This window comes from Bidens hawaiensis, unplaced genomic scaffold (assembly GCF_021521415.1).
Source record: "Bidens hawaiensis isolate Kalapana, Puna unplaced genomic scaffold, B.hawaiensis_p1.1 tig00008161_1, whole genome shotgun sequence".
Classification (NCBI taxonomy): Eukaryota; Viridiplantae; Streptophyta; class Magnoliopsida; order Asterales; family Asteraceae; genus Bidens; species Bidens hawaiensis.
In genome coordinates, this window is record NW_027491582.1 from 1077840 (window position 1) to 1097316 (window position 19477).

Genomic DNA, 19477 nt, shown 5'->3' on the forward strand with positions numbered 1-19477 from the left:
GAGGAACCTCAAACGTATCAACAAGCGGTGAACTCTGCTGAAGGACCTCAGTGGAGGGAGGCCATCAAATGTGAGATGGATTCTATCTTACAAAATCATATGTGGGAACTAGTGGATCTTCCTCAAGGGTGTAAACCACTAGGATATCGATGGATCTTCAAGAAGAAGATGAAACCTGATGGCACCATCGATAAGTATAAGGTAAGGTTGGTGATCAAAGGATATAAACAACGAGAAGGTTCATATTACTTTGACACATATTCGCCAGTTACGCGAATAACATCTATAAGGTTGGTGCTTGCCATTGCCGCCATTAGAAACTTGGAAGTTCACCAAATGGATGTAAAAACAGCTTTCTTGATTGGAAATCTAGAGGAAGAGATTTACATGGAACAACCCGAAGGTTTCATAGCCGTTAGGCAAGAAAAGAAAGTATGTAAACTTGTGAAATCCTTGTATGGATTGAAACAAGCTCCTAAACAATGGCACCAAAAGTTTGATCATGTCATGCTTGATGCTGGGTTCAAAATCAATGAATGTGACAAATGTGTATACGTGAAGGACACATCCAATGGATATGTCATTTTGTTTTTATACATAGATGATATGCTCATTGCTGGAAGTGATGACAAAATCATAACGTCCACAAAGAACATGCTAAAAGCAAGATTTGACATGAAGGACATAGGTTTTGCGGATGTGATTTTGGGAGTTAAAATCACACGAACCCAAGATGGACTTGTTTTAAGTCAATCCCATTACGTGAGCAAAATTCTTGAGAAGTTTAATGCAAATGACTCTAATGTAGCTAGAACTCCCATTGACACAAGTCAACATCTAGCTAAGAATAGAGGTGAACCCGTTAACCAGTTGGAATATTCAAGAATTATTGGCAGTTTGATGTATCTTATGAGTTGCACTAGACCCGACTTAGCATATGCTGTGAGCAAGCTAAGTAGATACACAAGCAACCCAAGTTCAAGTCATTGGAACTGTGTGATTCGGTTGCTTCGGTACCTAAGATACACTAGAGAATACGGGTTACATTATAACAGATCTCCTGCAGTTGTCGAAGGACATTGTGATGCAAATTGGATATCTGACACGAATGATTCCAGAGCAACAAGTGGGTATGTATTCACACTTAGAGGTGCTGCTATATCGTGGAAATCGTCTAAACAAACGGTTATAGCTAGATCCACGATGGAATCAGAATTCATCGCCTAGATAAAGCGGGCGAAGAGGCAGAATGGTTACGTCAATTTGTTGAGGATATACCAAGATGGCCTAAGCCGGCATCGTCCATCTGTATACATTGTGATAGCCAATCGGCAATTGGCAGAGCTCATAGCACAATGTATAATGGTAAGAATAGACATATTAGACGTAGACATAATACGGTACGACAACTAATATCTACTGGAATTATCACTGTTGACTATGTAAAGTCAAAGGATAATATTGCAGATCCGCTAACAAAAGGCCTAAGTAGAGAGTTAGTTCAGAAGTCGTCCATGGGAATGGGACTGAAGCCCTTGAAAAATTAAAGTTCATGCGAAGGAAACCTAACTCAACAGACTGGAGATCCCAAGAGTTGAGTTCAATAGGAAAACCTAATTGTATGAATAAGTGCGGTCACTGTGGGGGGGATAACCCTACAATTTTAAGAGGGAGTTTACCATGTGGCAAGGTAACCTTCCTAGTCCATTCCTAAAAGTGACAAGTGCGAGGCTATGCATATGGCTTTTAATGATTCGACCAAGGTAGTCATACAAGGTGAATCACCTATGTGAGAGAGAAGTGGGGTCGCTTCGAAGGGTGTTGTTGGGTACAATACTTAATAGCTCTTGCAGAACTAGGCGCATGTTCATGACCATAACGAACATAACTATGAGGACTTAACTTTGTCAGGGAGAGTCTTGTGTGAAGTGTATTGTCGTCTACACAAACGGCATACGAGTTCAAAGACATCACTGTCTACTCAGAGCCAGTGGGCTAAGTATGCTTCATAAGCAAAGGTTCAAAGGATAACAACTACCTATTGTATGCAAGATTCAACTGTTGAAATCTAATCGGAATAATGTTGTTGTTTTGACCTCCATTCATGTGGGGGATTGTTGGAAGCTTTAAGTGTGAATGAAGGAAGTGGTAAATGTATGTCCCACATCGGATTGGGAACAAAACAATGAGTGGTTTATAAGGTGGATTCCTTACACCCATTTGAATTCTTTGTGACATGTTTTACCACAAGTTCTACGCGCACGCAGGGGGGTGCAAATTTGGGTTTCTGGACTAGAAATTCATCGAACTCGTGCGTGCCCGCACGTCCCGCGGACACGAATGCAACTCCGAAAACCCGAGCCCCCGTGAGACGATTTTTTGAATTTGTTTTTGAAATTCAAAACTGGTCCAGTTAATACAATTAATAATCATTAAGAGAATGATTTTGATTTTCAGTTTTATAATCTGCACTAATGGCCATTATTTGATATTGTTATTATTTAATGGTCATTAACAGTATTGATTATTATTATTGTGATTGTATGGCTATATAAACAAGACCAACTCTTCAGTTTAGACACACCAACGAAAATCACACTTCATCTTCTTCCTACTACAACAATACTAATTCGTTTTAGTTTTCAGGCAAGTGATCGAGTCCGGCAGAGCACGGAGTACCCTGGGAACAGACCGAGAATCTGTTTAAGGGAATTGTGTTAAACACAAGCCCGGTTTACTGTGTTGATTGTTTCATTAATTCTGTTGATTATTAATACAAGATTTCCAACATTTACTTCCTCAAGCAAGATATCTTATCCGAGAAAGATAATCTTAGAAATCTTCTAAGTGTTAGTTTCGAGCAAGCCACACTTCCTCGAGCAAGGTTAGTTCTTCTATCAAGCATGATTTCTACCGTGTGTTTTGATATATTTTTGCTTAAACTAAGTTTCTGGAGTAACCTAGTGGGTTAAGAAAGGATGGAATAAATATGATCTCAAAGCTTGCTGGTAGGGAGTTTATGAAATTATACAAAGTCTTACTCCCAGCAAAGTTCAATCTCGAGCAAGCTACAATACCCCGAGTATACTTAATTAGTTCTAATAATCCTAAGTGAAGATTGAATAGATTCGAACAAGAACTTGTTTGCTCGTAGGATCACTCTAAGCAAAGTTTGGATTGATCACGAAGATGAAGCTTTCTTGAGAGGAATATTTTCACTGAAAAAAATTCTAAGTAAAAGTCTATTCGAAGTAATGTTCCAAGCATACTCAAGGATTACAAGGTCTTAGAAGCCCTACTCGATAAAATAAAATGTCTGCTCGAAGACCTGTTTTACACTTGCAATTATTTTAAGAATGTTTGGTAATGATTAGGATTCCTAGAAGGAATGTCATGGCCTATAAATAAAATGATTGGGTCACATTAATGGGACGCCTCTAACACCTATCCTGAATATTATTGACGGCCGCACCTAACATTTATTATTTCTAAAACCTTAAGTTTTCCTTGTATCTTTCTGAATATTAATGATAATGGAAATATTTTGAGTTATTTGTGTCTTTGTTCTTCAGTCACTTACTACTATTAGCAATTTACTGTTTGTGGTTAATTCCGCCGGCCACATTCTAGGGTCTTCATAATTGTGTTTCATGTGTTCTTATCTGATTCCAGTAATTGTAATCATGAAATATGATCCTGACACACTTGGCTAACCTTGCTGCAATCCCAGGCTTTTCAATATGGATCTTATTGATTTGTTGGTGACAACCTTCATCTGATGAGCCTGGAATTACCTTCTTAGCTATTTGGCACTGTGAACTAGTGTAAGGGTCAGCTTCTGAATGGGTGTGCGTTTAATCTCAACTTCTTTTAGTGGTACACCGTAATTTGGACCTTGTTGCGCTCAACAAAAAGCACTGAGCTGATACCTTCCCACCCTACAGATAGGTAAATGATTATTGTTTTTACTACTTAAGGAGCTGCTAGAGTAAGCAAGGAAGGTAGGTGCTTTTTCTTAGCTAGGAAGGCATCTTCTGACTCACTAGTCCACTGGAAGACTTTCATATCATTTACAATTTTTCAAAGTTTTGAACAAAGGTAAAGATTTTTCTACTGATTTTGAAAGGACTTGTTTAAGAGCAATGATCTTACCATTGAGGCTTTGGACCTCTTTCTTTGTTTTCTGCGAGTGCATCTCAAGGATAGCCTGTACTTACTAGGGTAAATGTAGCATCTCGGGTTTTTCGTATTTGAATTCGTTTATGTTTAACCAGACTCGGAATGTAATTCGGATCTTTTGAATTATTTAAATTTTTATTTATTAGTATTTAACTTGATTAAACATAATTTATATTTTTTTAACTTTCAAACTCGTCAAACAACTCTTAAAAACCCTTAAAATCGCTTAAAACGGCTAAAAATCGCATTTATAAAAGTGCATGGACTATTTTTTACCCAAATCCCGAAACTTATGCCCCAAGATAAGTTAAATAATATTATAGCATGTCCATATTCTTACCTCTAATATTTAAAACGAAATTTGACTATTAATTGGTTCGATTTTGTTATAATAAGCTTATTCGGTTTCCTTAAACAAGCAATTTCCTAATAAACGATTTTGGGAAGTTTTAACTAATCAAAACACATCATATAACCCAAAAATATTATTGAAAATATAAGCCACCATCTCTTAATCTCAAAATCCCTCTTCTCCTTTATCAATTTCATAAAGATTGTTCAAGTTCTTTTATCTACGGTTTGACTTTGGTGTTCAAGATTCTTTGACTCATCTTTTCCAAAATCTCCTATATGTTCCAGGGTAAGTTGTCTTCATGAAAAACATTTAATTTTATCTAACTAACAAAATCCCTCAATCAATGTTACGGATTGACGGCTTTTTGTCGGTCAATTGCCCTCCGACCCGTTTTAGAGCTTATTAGTCAATATATTTGACTATCAAATTTCTCTATCTTCTGATCGGAAGTAGCTTTCGAGCCAGAAAACTTTTATGTTTGTTTTGAAACTTTGAATTTATTGGTCAAAACTCGACTTACGAATCGAAGTTTGGATTTCGAATAGTACCAGCTCGCTTAAATCATTAAAATCTAATAACTTGAGTTTTATACATCCGTTTGATTTGATTCCATCGGCTATGTTCTCGTTTTTAATTATAGTTTACTGTCTTAAAGTTCCAGGTCAGTTCGTTAATATAATGCTAAATCTTTATGTTTCCCGTGTATATTTTATTTAATAGTTTAATAACTTCTGCTCGTTTTTAGTCGAGATTTGTATACTACTAACACTTTTGTGTTTCGTATGCAATGGAATTTGATCGTGATCGAAAAGGGTGAAAAACGAGTAAAAAAGAATCCGGAACGCGTCAGGAAGGAACCGATCAGACCAGGCCGGTCAGACCGGCTACCCCATTCTCACACGCCGCGCCACGCGGCCGCAAAAGGCATACTGGTCGCGCGACACCTAGAGGGTTCTGATGTTGTTTTTTGGGCGTTTTTGTTAAGTTATGGGCCTTGTTTTCAGTATATAAGCATCCCTAACTTTAACCTAAACATAACCTGTTGTCACCAAACGAATTTGGAGTTTTTGAGAGCTATTATTCAAGTTTCGTGGAGGTTTGGAAGGCACGAGAACAACCGGTGAAGAGTTAGACGTTCGTGATTGAAGATTACGGGTTTTATCATCTCTGATTCCCCGTACTTTATATTTTCACCATGTTTTCAGTTTTATTTGTTTTGTTTGATTTAGATTACACGATGCTAGGCTAAACTTCATAAACTACCCAAGTCCTAATGTGTAACATTCGTTAATTTTCAAAACCGAAGACCCGACCCGTTTTAAATTTTCATTTTTGTTTCTATTTAAATTTATATAATTTTGTCATATTATTAATTAATCTCAATTTTCGTTAATGTATTTTATGTGATCATTTCTATGCAATTATACTTTTCACCACCCTTGTTGTATTACATACTCATTTAAAACATTCATAATCAAGATCAAATATTTATGTACATGTCCCATGCAATTTACTATAATTATTATTTAACTACTACTTCTACTTTTATTATTATTATTATTATTATTATTATTATTATTATTATTATTATTATTATTATTATTATTATTATTATCATCATCATCATCATCTTTTCATATCATGTTACTTAACTAATAAAAATATAATGAATGTTTTAATTAAATAAAGCTTATTAAAATAGTTAAACCTTTTGAATGCCCCATTAAACTATCTTTAAGTTGTGTTTTAATTATATTAAACATAATTTAATTTCTTTAATTCCATAAGGCATAACAACTCTATATTTTAACTATAGAATGAGGACAAATCCTCCATTATTTTCACACCTCAATACATTATTTTCTTATGCATAAGAACACTAACAAGTAAGTTTTATGATTTCATGCACTTTATAGTTTTTATTTTGATTTAATGTTGAATGTTCATAATTTGTTCGGTCATGATACTTTTGTAATAATAATATTATATTTTGGTTATAAAAAAATCACCATGATCATGGATATCCAAGATACACATTTTGATTTTTCTAAATTTTGGATCAAACCTAGTTATTTTGCAAGAACAAGCACGAATATATATGTATCTAAATCTTATGATATGTTGATCGTCATAAACTTATAAACTTTCTTTTATTTAAATTATTTTACAATAGTTATAACATACTTCATATCTTTAAATTAATAACTGAGTAAATTAATTATTGTTTATTTTATTTCAACATAAACTAATATTTATAAGATCTTTAAAAGAATTCATGCAAAACATTTAAGTTAATTAATTAGTAAATTAATTTATTATGTTACTTGGGAAAAAAATGTTTAATCTTAAATTGTTATTAATATTATTATTTAATCTTATATTAATAAGTTATAATTATTTATCTACAAATCATTTTTCAACTAATAAACATCAAATGATTTATATAAACTTTATTCATTTTTGTTAAACTCATTAAAAATCCTCAAGTCTCCATTTGCCATAAGTTAATGATATAGATATTAAAATAATGCATGATTCCTAAAACTAATGTTATTTAACTTTTTGAATCCCGATAGTTAGTCTTTAAATTTGTATTTCCTTTTTAATTATAGTTTGTGAGGTTCGATCGTTTCAATTTCCTTAAACGCGCTTTCGGTTATTATTTCAAGTTGCCTTCAATCTCAAATGTGAGTTTCTCACACCCAATTATTTTGGGGGTAGAACATATATCCTATGAACAATTCAATTTCCTTTATTTATTATTTACAAACTACAATTCGTTACATGGACTTGTGTGTTTACTTGTTACTTTCTACAATATTACGTGCATGGATTTCTTAGATAAGTATTTGCACTCACGACCATTGTTTCTAGTGGAAAAGGGACTCCGATATGAGTACGTTGGTGCACAATCCCAACTGGAAAAGACCTTAATTTATTCTTTACACTCAGGACCTTTGATTCTAGTGTAAAGAACCCTTATGTGCTTTTCACAAGTTTTTCATGGAACTGTATGGTTTTTATATAGTATTTAAACTATGTGAACTCGCCAATTATTCATTTAGTTGACTTTTTTTTATATATATGTTATATGTACAATTATTAGAGGATGAAACGGAGATGAAACTAGAACTTAGGTTATCTTAATAAATGGACAAGTTGTTAATTGTTCTTGTATTTTCTTTGTAGTTCTTGTTACAAACTTGTGTACTTGATGTTTAAATTAATTAATGATAATATTGTCACTTAATAGTGTCACATGTGTTTTGAGCAATCTGTACGTCACACTCGGGCGTATTCCGCTTTAGCCAGGGTGTTACATGATGAACCTTTATTCGGTTAGATTTTAATTGGGATTTGTTTCGTTATGGATTTTATGTTTTAAGTAAAGTGTTGAGTTTGAATTAATTGATGCGTATGATTGCTTGGTTTTATGATTTATTGTTTCATATTGCCCTTGTTGATTGTTTCACAAGATAGGGTTTTGTTAGGTCATTTACTGTGTGTTTTTGACTATTTTATGATTGATATGCATTAAGATCTTAGAAACAATAAAATCAATTAATAAATAAAAGCGAGCTGCTAGCCTAGAAAGTTGTAAGGTGGTAGGTGATTGATAGATCTTTGTTGGTCAGGATTGCTAGATTTAGTTCTTCGTAAGGAGTATGTCTATGTTTGATCGTCAACTTAGTCTATTAAGTCAATTGAGTCTACTTAGTTATCTTTGATTTCCGCGCTGTAAGGTAGGATTTCGTCAAAAAGATACTTAGACATAATTTATTAAATAATTGTAAGGAAGTTTAATTCATAAAACTGGCATGTCTTAAAACTCGTTAGAAATCCATAGGTGGTTTCTTGAAGGTCAAGGGTCCTGTTCGGGTATCCTGTCGAGGGTTTATTTTACGATCCCAGTTCCATAACTTAAGTCTCCCATTTATTTGATTGCCACAACATTGGGGATTCTAGCCTAGGTAGTTATCTTTATCATCTGAATTAATCTAAGTGTTTTTAATAGTTAACTATTATATTTCAATTAGGGTTTGTTTTAGTTAATTAAGTATTATTTTATTAATTAGGGTTGTTAATCATTAGTTAATCATTACTTAGGTTTTAATTAATTTAATAGTTAATTATTAATTATGGTTTAGTTATTAATTAGTTTAACCCCCCCCCCCAACATTATTATTAAATAGTCATTTCTTTAGTCGAGTCTATTTTTCTAGTTTCGTAATTTATAGAGTCTCGTGGGTTCGATATCCGGACTTACTTAGTTGTATTAGAGTCGACCAGTACACTTGCCGGTTAGTAGTTTAAGAGTCTAGAGTATTACTTTGTGTCTAGTTTAGCGTAATTTTAGTTAATAATTATTTGACTACTTTTAGCACATCATTCGTGTCAGATCAGTCAGCTCACTTAAGGCTCGGGACTCATTTAATATCTTTATATTATTGTTTAACTCGCCTGAATATTAAAGTGAGTAATCACTCCCCTATTTTGCATATTTTAAACCTTTTAGGGACCTTATGCGTACCTTATAATACTTTTATATATTTTAATTACATCACTTACAAATCTCAAGTATTATATTGTTGATCAACTGAATGTTTATATGCTAGTTGTTTACATGCTCATTTTTTTTATTTATCGCATTTGGAGAGTTCCATCATAATCACAATAAAGTATGATCATACGTCGTCTCAGTAGCCAAAGCCCAATTCGCTAGGCAATGGTTAACCGACGCCCTTTCTTGTATTTATTTCGTCTTAGTAGCCAAAGCCCGATTCGCTAGGCAATGGTCAAACGACAACAATTATTTGTTCATTATTTGCTTAATATTTAATTGTTGATACTCATGATATTAATTTGCATAATTATATATATATATATATTACATCAAAATATGGTGATTACTTAGGTGCTGTTTGTTTTTTCAGAGGTAAAATGTCTGCAGTCTGCGGATCACATCTGCCAACATCTGTAGCAGAAGAGGTGGACCAAACCTCTGTAGTCTGCAACAAGAAGACTGTTTAGTTTTTAACATCTGTAAACTGAAATTTAAGTAAACTGAAATTTAAATAAAAAAGTCTTCAACATCCACTTTTCCACATTAAAAAACACCAAACTCTCCAAACATCAAACATGTCTTCCGAATCATCTCCATTACCTATTCACTAGGGGTGTGCAACGGGTACAACGCGGCCCGACCTGGCCCGAAACCGTTTAGCTTGAATTTTCAAACCCGGAACCGGACCATGTACATATGGGTCGGTCCAGGTTTGGAAACGGGTTTCAGGGGAAGGTTTCATCGGTTTCATGGGTCTTTTGTGATTAAACTCCGCTAAAACTTATGCAAAATTTCTAATGGGTTTTAAGCGAGCTCTGTGGAATCGGTTTACACCATTTGCATCTCCAGCAAAACACTCATTAATCAAAAAAGGTTCTCACTGTGATGATTGATAATGGAGGATGATGATTATTATTTAAGAAGATCATAGTTGCGAACACGTGATGCCGACGATGGTGATTAATGAAGATGTCCGATGACTTGATTTTGATATAAACTGATGGAGATTGATAATGATTTTGTTATGCATGATTGTTTGGCATCTTTGTATGGATATAGACGATGACCAATTTTCAAAAAAGTAAACATTTTACTAATTGTAAAATCATTCATATTATACAACAATTAACCAAAATTAAACAAGTATTGTTGTAAAGCAGGTTCACGGGTTTCACGGGTCTAACCCGTAACATACCCAAACCTAACCGTTTCCCGTTTGAACTTGAAATACAGAACCGGAACCGTACATATTTCCAAATACCAGGTCCTCTAAACGGGTTTCGTAAACCGGGTTCACGGGTTTCACGGGTCTAACCCGTAAGTTGTACACCCCTACTATTACTATTCACCTATGTTTCTTCCTCATCATCCCGTTTGAACATGAAATACAGAACCGGAACCGTACATATTTCCAAATACCGGGTCCTCTAAACGGGTTTCGTAAACCGGGTTCACGGGTTTCACGGGTCTAACCCGTAAGCTGCACACCCCTACTATTCACCTATGTTTCTTCCTCATCATCCTCTTCATGTTCATAAGCTTCTTATGGTACTCCACCTACGAATCCATGTTTGAGGGTTTATTCGATAACCTCAAACTGGCTTTCATTGCTTCACCAGTGCTCTTACTAGTGGTTCTTCAGTTGATCTCCATCTTTGACACCACCGGCGGTTCACCGTTCTTTGTGCTGGTCGATGGTGACTCACCAACCGGTTCGGTTCCGTGGGGTGTGGGCTTGGTTCTTGTGCTTCTATTCTTGTTTCCTTTGTACCAGTCGGGTCTCCGGGATCGTTGGAGAGAGAAGAGAGATGCGCCGGCAGATCGTTGGAGAGAGAAGGAGGGTGGCCGGCGGTGGAGGAGGAGAGGCCGTCGGCGGTGGAGGGTGGCCGGTGTTGGAGGGTGGAGGAGGCAGCTAGGGTTTGAGAGGAGAAGGAGGAGGGTGGATGAGTTTTTTGTGTTGTCTGATAATAAAAAAAATAAGAAGAGGAGAATAGGTGATGAGAAGAGGTGAGAAGTGGTATGGACAATGCTTCTAGGAGAAGAGGACGCACAGACATTTTTAAATGAAACGTCTTCTAAAAAACAAACACACTGCAGAGCCCAACGTCTGCGCGTGGTCTGCGCGGCGTAGACAAAAAAAGGTGGAGAAGTGTTTTTAGTGAAAAACAAACACCACCTTACTCAACATGTGTTGTTGACAAACCTATTTTTACGCATATTGCAGGATGTTTATCTTTGATGTTTGAAGATATTGAATAACTTAGTTTATTTGGCTTTTAAGTTGTTAATAAAAAGACAAGATGTTACTGCTATATTTTTTTGTCTTTATTTGAAATCTCTTTTGAATAATGCGTACTAGATTTGAATTTAATAAAATAATTATATTGTCACTGATATTGTATGTTAATGTCTTATGAGCTATGAACCAACAGTTAGCGCCACGGAATTTCCGTTGTAGGTTTGGGTGTGACAGATTGGTATCAAAGATGAAGGCTATAAGATAGATCACTAGAAATTTTCCTAGTAGCATGATTAGGACCCTATACATGCATATGTGTAGCCTTATATGTTTATTTAAATGGTTTACAGCTTATTTATTTATTATGTACACTACAAAAAAAGTCATCATTAGATACTAACCTTTTAGGGACTGATATATTAGTCTCGAATGCCTAGTATTTGGGACTAATTTATCAGTTACAAATACTATTGGAGACTGATTTTTTCGCGACTAATAATCAATTGCTTACATTATTTGAGACCAAATTTTTAGTCACAAATATCTCTAAACAATATAAGGTTTTGGTGAGAAACTTTTTAGGAACTAAATTTCAGTCCCGAATATTTAATGAAAAATAGCATAAAAATTAGGTGAGTAATCTTCAGTCTCTAACATGGAAGGAACATATTAGAGACTGAAAATCAGTTCTTAATATTTCCAGCCCATATCGTTTAAGGGACTAATATCAGTATTTGATGTATTTTGTATATGGAAAGATCAAGGACTGATTCTTAGTCCCTATTTGTTCGGAGCAAATTCTACAATCTAAGGAAAAAATATTTGGGGCTAAGAATCAGTCTCAAAAATCATGTAATGTACCTTTTTTCTAGGACTGATTTTCAGTCTCTAAATATAGTTGTTGATGAAGTAATTTGGTACTAATATATAGTCTCTAATAACCGGCGGATATTAGGACTATTTTCATACATCATCATCACTTCAATCATTTAGTGTCTACACTTTTAGGGACTGATATATTAGTCTCGAGTACCTAGTAATTTGGACTGATATGATTTGTTTTAATTTCTATTAGCACTAAAGATTATTTTAACTATGCTAATGTGATTTTGAGGTGACGTCAGTTTAATATATTTCCATATTTGTTAAAATTAATAACTAACAAATTAAGATGTAATAATAATTACCGTGTAGCACTAAATATGAAAAATCAGCCACACAATTTTCATAATTATTGCAAAAAATCTATAAGTTTTACAAAGAAAAACACGCCGGAGGTTGTAATGTGTAATAACTATAATGAATGGTTAGTTTTGGACTGGTTTTTTATGAGACTACCGGTCACTACCATTATTTGAGACTAAATTTCAGGTACAAATAAATATTGAAAATATTAGATTTATACGGGAAACTTACTGATTTGAGTCTCAAACATATCTGTTTGAGAGTAGATGATGAAAATTCAAATTTTGGTCTTTGTTTTTCAATATATAAATTTCTTAATAGATTATTCTTATACAATGATATAAGAATTGAGAAATTATAATTTAGAAAAACCTACTTTTGTAAATAATTTTCAAACAACTTATTTGGGTAAACAGTTTTTCCTAGCACTATTTTGGATAAAAGCTCGTCAATAGTGGCTAAGTAAAATTGATGGCCAACTGGCATGTTTGTCAATAGTTAATTAGAATTAATGATTTTAAACTTTAGTCAATGATGATCGTTTGAGATTTTTAATAGTTTATTTGGGTTATTAATGGTTAATTGAGGCCATATATGGATTAATAGGGTCAAATATTGCTAATTAGAGTTATTGATTGTATATTAGGGTTAATGATGGTCTATTAGGCCTTGATAGCCAATATTGGTTGATTACAACCAATCAGGGATATTATAACACTTAAGGCCCCATACAACTAATACAAATATGCATGACACATTATAAATTATTATGATAATCTATGCTGGTCCACAAAAGTCAACTAGGATAATCAACATAGTAAATTGAGTGTTGCATAATTAATCAGATTTTAACATTTAAAGACCTATATTATGTATGTTTATGAGTCATTCATGCTAATTCATGGTCAGAATTTATCAAATCTAACATGCTATGACCCAACGCGATCAAATAACGATCATTATGCGTGGCTATGAGCCATTAATAATTGTTCATGGTCATAACTAATCAAATCTAACATGATAAGATATGATCTTATCTAATAATGCCATTATGCATGTCTATGAGCTATTATCTCTTAAGAGTCAACATAATTGGTCGAGAGGGGACTTACTTTATTATAATTCATACGATACTTAAACAACGTGTAAACAATATATTTGTAGTAATTAGTTTTTGACACTGGTATTCTCAATTACATGTGGCAATCTTAACCTAATGCATTTCAAATGGGTCTGTTTGGGTTGATTTTTTTTCGGTTCGGTTCATTTGTCGGGTTTTTATTTTTTTATTAGTTTTTTTTAACAAGGACAGCGGAGGAACCATTTTAGTTTTTTACTTGTGTTTGTTTTTTATTAATATTTGAAGTTATGATTTTTTTTGGGATTTTTGATTTTAATAAAAAAATATTAAAATCCTTATAGAGAAATTCACCATTAATAAAAAAAATCATGACCCAAAATATAAATTAAAAATAAAAAAAGTAAGGAAAGTAAAATGTTTTCTCTGTTGTCATCGTTTAAAAAAACGACCCGAAACCCGTTTCGACCTAGGCCCGTTCTGACCCGGACCAGTTCCGACCCAAACCTGATGACCCTGACCCATTCGATCCGAACCAAAATAACCCTTTCTTAATTGGCTCATTCTGACCCTAACTTGTTTCGTCTTTAACCCGTTCCGACCCATGACTCGTTTCATCCCAACCCAACTCATTTGTCACCCCTACTTTTAATAGGATGATGATGAAAATAATAACATAATTGTTTCAAAAAGCTTTTGTTATAAACGATGATTGTAAATTATTGTAATCATTAGACAATAAAAATAATAGTAATACATTTTACATATCAGATATAAACAAGTAAATAATCAAAATTTTGAATGGAATAACCTTATCTATTTTAACATATTATTCACAATATCAACGCAGCTCTAAACTATTCCAACTAATCATCAAGAAATCCGGGATGTCAATCCTTTCAATACCCACGTTCCCTCCAAATTATTCGTCCCTCAATTACGCGCTCTCAAAATCGTCTGCCCTGAATTCCCCTTACTGCTTTGAACTCGTTCCTCTGTGCAAACAGCAACCGGCGCTCTTGAAGTTATTCGCGGACATATTTGAGGTACCAATTGAACTAATTTAAAGCTTTAAACAGTACATGCATCTTATATGTGTACATTTATCGGATAGTTTGAAAGTGGTTGGTAAACCTTAGATTTTAGGTTTTTTCTAACATAATTAGTTATAATCTGAAATTTTGATTTCCCTAAGATTGTTATTATTTGATATTTGTGATTATTATTTATGAATTTCCCGATTGTTATTATTTGATATTTTTTTATCATAATATTTTGGTATTTATTGATTAATATTTTGGTGCATCAAGAGAACTAATTAATAGATATTACATTCTTTTTTATTTTGACTTGTAATGCTTTATAATGTATATAAGTATATATTCTCAGGTTAACTAACACTATCAATTTCTCTGCAGGATGTGGATTTTTATGTTGGTGATGATGGCTACAGTTTGCACAAGAAAGAGATCTGAGGAAGAAGATTCCGAACAACGTACACTGCAGTCTTGCGTCGATGGAAGTGAATCTGAAAGAAGACCACGTTCAACACGTAAGCGCATTCGTCATTTTTCCAACACTCAAGCCACTCAAGATACTGGTAAGTTTCAAAGAAACGTGTTTACGTGTTATGTATAGTCCACTATTCATATTTGCTTAGGGACTGATTTGTGGGTATCAGTGACTGATTAGGGACTGATTTGTGGGTATCAGTGACTGATTCTTTAGTCCTAGATGCCTATCTTTTTTGTAGTGGAACTTAATCATGTACACGCACACACAAACTCCGGGGCTACGCCTCATTCTCAAAATTGTTTTTTCTTTAAATTTGTAGATTGTTTTTAATTTTGAGTTGTTTTTACTCCTTCACCTTAAAGCAAGGGAGTATGACAAGTTCATGTAGTAACCGGAAGGGGGAGAGAACTGTGAGTTGGGCCTTTTCAAAACAATTTCGAGAATCAAAGGTAAGACGATATTCCTTACCTGGAGGATAATCTGACCACAGTACTCGATCTTATAGGCTAAAGCAGAACAAATGTCATACGATCGGAACTTTAAGCGGTCAACGTAACCAATGTGACGGTTACCTTCCCTAAGTTATCGAACCGAATTCACGGTGATTTCGTGGCTAAATTCGGAAATTCCAAATTATTTTATTATTATTTTAAATTGTTTAGTTGGGGATCCATGGATACTCCAACTATCCATTTTTTCAACTCCTTTTAATTATGATATTTTGTTGGAGCATTGTCATCTGTGGTGGTTCACGGGATGCTTCAACTACTCATGTTTAAATTCGTTAATTAGCTATTTAGTTGGATCAGTTAAAATGTCATGTAACGCTCATGGACCGACAACTACATTGTTTTGATAATTCTTTAATTAGTTAGGCCATTTAAAATGCCATGGAATGCTCATGGGAGGCCCAACTCACAAATTGATGTAAAGTTATTTCTAGGGTCAATAAAATGTCATGGAAAGCCCAACTCACAAATATATTTATTTTGGTATGCTAACAAGTTGGGACAGCAAAATGTCATGAAAGGCTCATGGAAAGCCCAACTAATCAAAGAATATTCGTTTATTCATCTATTTATTTGATTTTTTTTATGTAATCAAAATTTTATGATTTGATTTATTCACATTACTTCAATTAATCAAAAAATTTTAATTCTCGTGATCCGACACAATTCTTCAATTATAAAGACACAATTCCAACAGTCAATTATCATTTAGTCATATTATTTAAATTGTCTTTTCTCATTTATTTTATTATTCTCAAACTATTAAAAACGTTTCAATTTTTTTTACCCTCAACTCATGTTGCACAACTTACCTTCAATCTTATAAATTTTTATTGTTGAAATTTAATTCTTGTATTTTTATTATTAATTAAATTTTCCATCGCTTAAAAATATAATTCCCGCTATTAATTTTTATCTTCCATTACTTAATTTAGTTTTCATTATTAAAACGAATTTTCATTGAATTTCCATGGTGATACTTGTATAACTCGAATCACCCATTTCATTTATTGACATTTTCACGATTTTTGTTGAAACCCTGTGGTGGTTCATGAGTATCTCAACAATCCATTTTCATTTTTGTTAGATTTCGTTATTTAGTTGAAATTGCATGGTGGTTCGATTTTGATACATCTTGAGAATTTTGAATGTTTCGATGATGACTTCATTAGTTGTTGGAATAGTCATGGTAATTCATGCATTTCTAACTTCGCGTTTTCTTCTATTTTAATATATTATTTCACAACTCATTTTATCTTGTTGTAATCTTATATTCGTTATTTATTTAATTTTTCATGATAAATTATACATATTACAATTTATTTATTTCATCTTAATTATAATGATTTTGCGGAGATAGGAAAATCTCTTGTAATTTGTGGATACTCCAATGACCCACCTTATATTATATCTAATTTTGAAGATTTATTTGGGATGGGACTATCTCGGTGATTCAGGAATATTCGCTCTCCAGTTTTATCTATATACAATTTGTTTGTATACGTAAATTTTCGCATTTTCAAATACTATCTACCATTACTTTAATATTTAAATTTATTTCATCTCAAATTCACAATTTCAATGTTACAATTTCGCATAAATTCCTTTATAAATTTCATAAGTTCCTCATCTAACCAAGCTCGAATAATCAAAATCTACATTTAACCATGTTCAAATTTATACTCTTGATCTTAACAATTTCATTGCTAATGTTAATAATATTTAAGGGCTTCACTTATTACTCATTTCAAGATTTTTTTCTTAATCTAACTATTAATTAAATCATCTACTTAATTCTTGTTGTTGATATTTTCCTTACATTTATACAAAAAATCTTGTTGATACTATATATATATATATATATATATATATATATATAGGGGTGGGATCAAGAGAGAACTTGTTTTAAAGAGAGAATTAGAGAACTTCACTTAACACCATTGATTTTAATAGATGAAAGGCTAAAAAAGAAAATATTGAAAAAATAAAAAGTGTTGGGTTTTCAATGAGGCAGGGTAAAATTGGAATTAACCAAAATTCTAAATCATCGTTCTCTCTTCCATCATTCATAATCCAGATATTCATCCTTGCTTCAACACAGATAACTAGGGTTTCTTCATGTCGTCTAATTTGTCCAAATTTGCTTCAACATCAAGCACAAATTAGAAGAATAATAACAGGTAAACAATTGTAATATTCAATTTACACATTATCTCATCGATTAGCATATTATACACACGATTGAGCAAAAAAGAGGCTATCATGTTCGTTAGGTTCTGTTTTTGTTTTTTTACTTTAATCGAATAACAATATCGCGTCTGTGAATATTAATTTGTACACTGATTTTGCATAAAAGCCATGAACGATGCATAATGTTACATGATTTGCGAAGTATTACATATATGTATTGTTGATGTAATACATGTGTATTCAGTGCTAATGTAGTACATATATGCAGTGATGTTGTAATACATGTATATGCAGCATTGATGCATTACAAGTATGCAATACTGAATAATTTTTAGTTATATTGCACATATGTATTGTTAAATGCATCAATATTAATGTAACTGTATACGTTAAGAAACTTTAATCATAATGCATGTGTGTAAATTCACTTGCTTTAGTTATATTGCATATCTTATTGTACAATTTTGGAGATTAAATTATCAGTATAGGCTTTACTTATCATTCGATTCGTTATGCCCTCCAACTATTTGATGAAATGTCTAAAGAAATTCGTTTTTGCAATCACTTGTCTGATTGATTATTGTTGCAGAATTTTTGTTTAAGACTTTAAGCTAATTATTCTTCATGGTAAAACACCTTAAATAAATCTTCTATTGTTATCGTTGTACATTCTAGTTGTTGGCACTTGAACTATAACCTACTATCATGTTAATATTCTTCATGACTGTTACATTTACAATTTTCTAAATATCTATATGTTGTTTTGTGTTGTGACATTGCACATATGATATAGACATGGAAACAAAGGGGATATAAAGAAGCAAAAGTAAAACAGGGGAAGTTATTTGACAATAAAGACGATGTTTATTCAGAAAACAATAGTGAAAATAACATTTCTGATGGTACACTTTGGATATTTCATTACAATTAATGCATGTAGTTTTGTGATTACACAAGTTTGTATCAATGACCTTACATGTATTTCATATACATGAAGAACACGAGGTCAAAAAGGTCATAATAAATAAAAAAAAATGACGCTGGTGGTTGATGAATACAAGCTTGAAGAGTATGTGATGAAAATAAGGAAGAAGAGGACACCACTTTAAAATACATGGTATATATAAGTTATCCAGGTGCTGATGTATTACATATATGCAGCATTGATGCATTACATACATGTACTGCTTATGTATTACATATACGCTGCACGTTTCTGCAATGCTAATGTATTACATTTATGTAGTACATGAATGACACATTTTAATGCATATTTTAGTTATAATTCTTATATGTAGTGTTGAAGTAGTAGTGTTAACATATATGTGTTACGTTTGCTTGAACAGGGAAATGACAACTTCACGGATATTCGTGTGTTTGGTACGACGTGTTTGGAATGTTTCAAGGTATTGTACTACATATATGCAGTTAAATGGATATGAGCTATGTTGTATTCCACATATGCATTAGTATTGTTTGATATAGTACATGTATGCAATACTTTTGTTTTAATAGGCAAATGACATCTTCATGGAATGATATGTGTTTGCTATAGATGTGCACAAATCGGGTAATTTTTAAACCGGAACCGGTTCATCTGGGTAGGAACTGGTTCCGGGTATGGTTCACAAAAGTCAAATCGGGTCCGAGTAGGAACCGGTTC

The 19477-nt window shown here is 33.0% G+C and overlaps 1 long non-coding RNA gene across 1 annotated transcript; it reads left to right on the plus strand.

The window, feature by feature from the left end:
• Positions 1 to 17627: 17627 nt before the first annotated feature.
• On the plus strand, positions 17628 to 19220 carry LOC143637258 (uncharacterized). The gene is made up of 3 exons (XR_013154396.1): positions 17628 to 17804; positions 18812 to 18931; positions 19161 to 19220. It is a non-coding gene; the product is annotated as an uncharacterized LOC143637258 (long non-coding RNA).
• Positions 19221 to 19477: the final 257 nt, after the last annotated feature.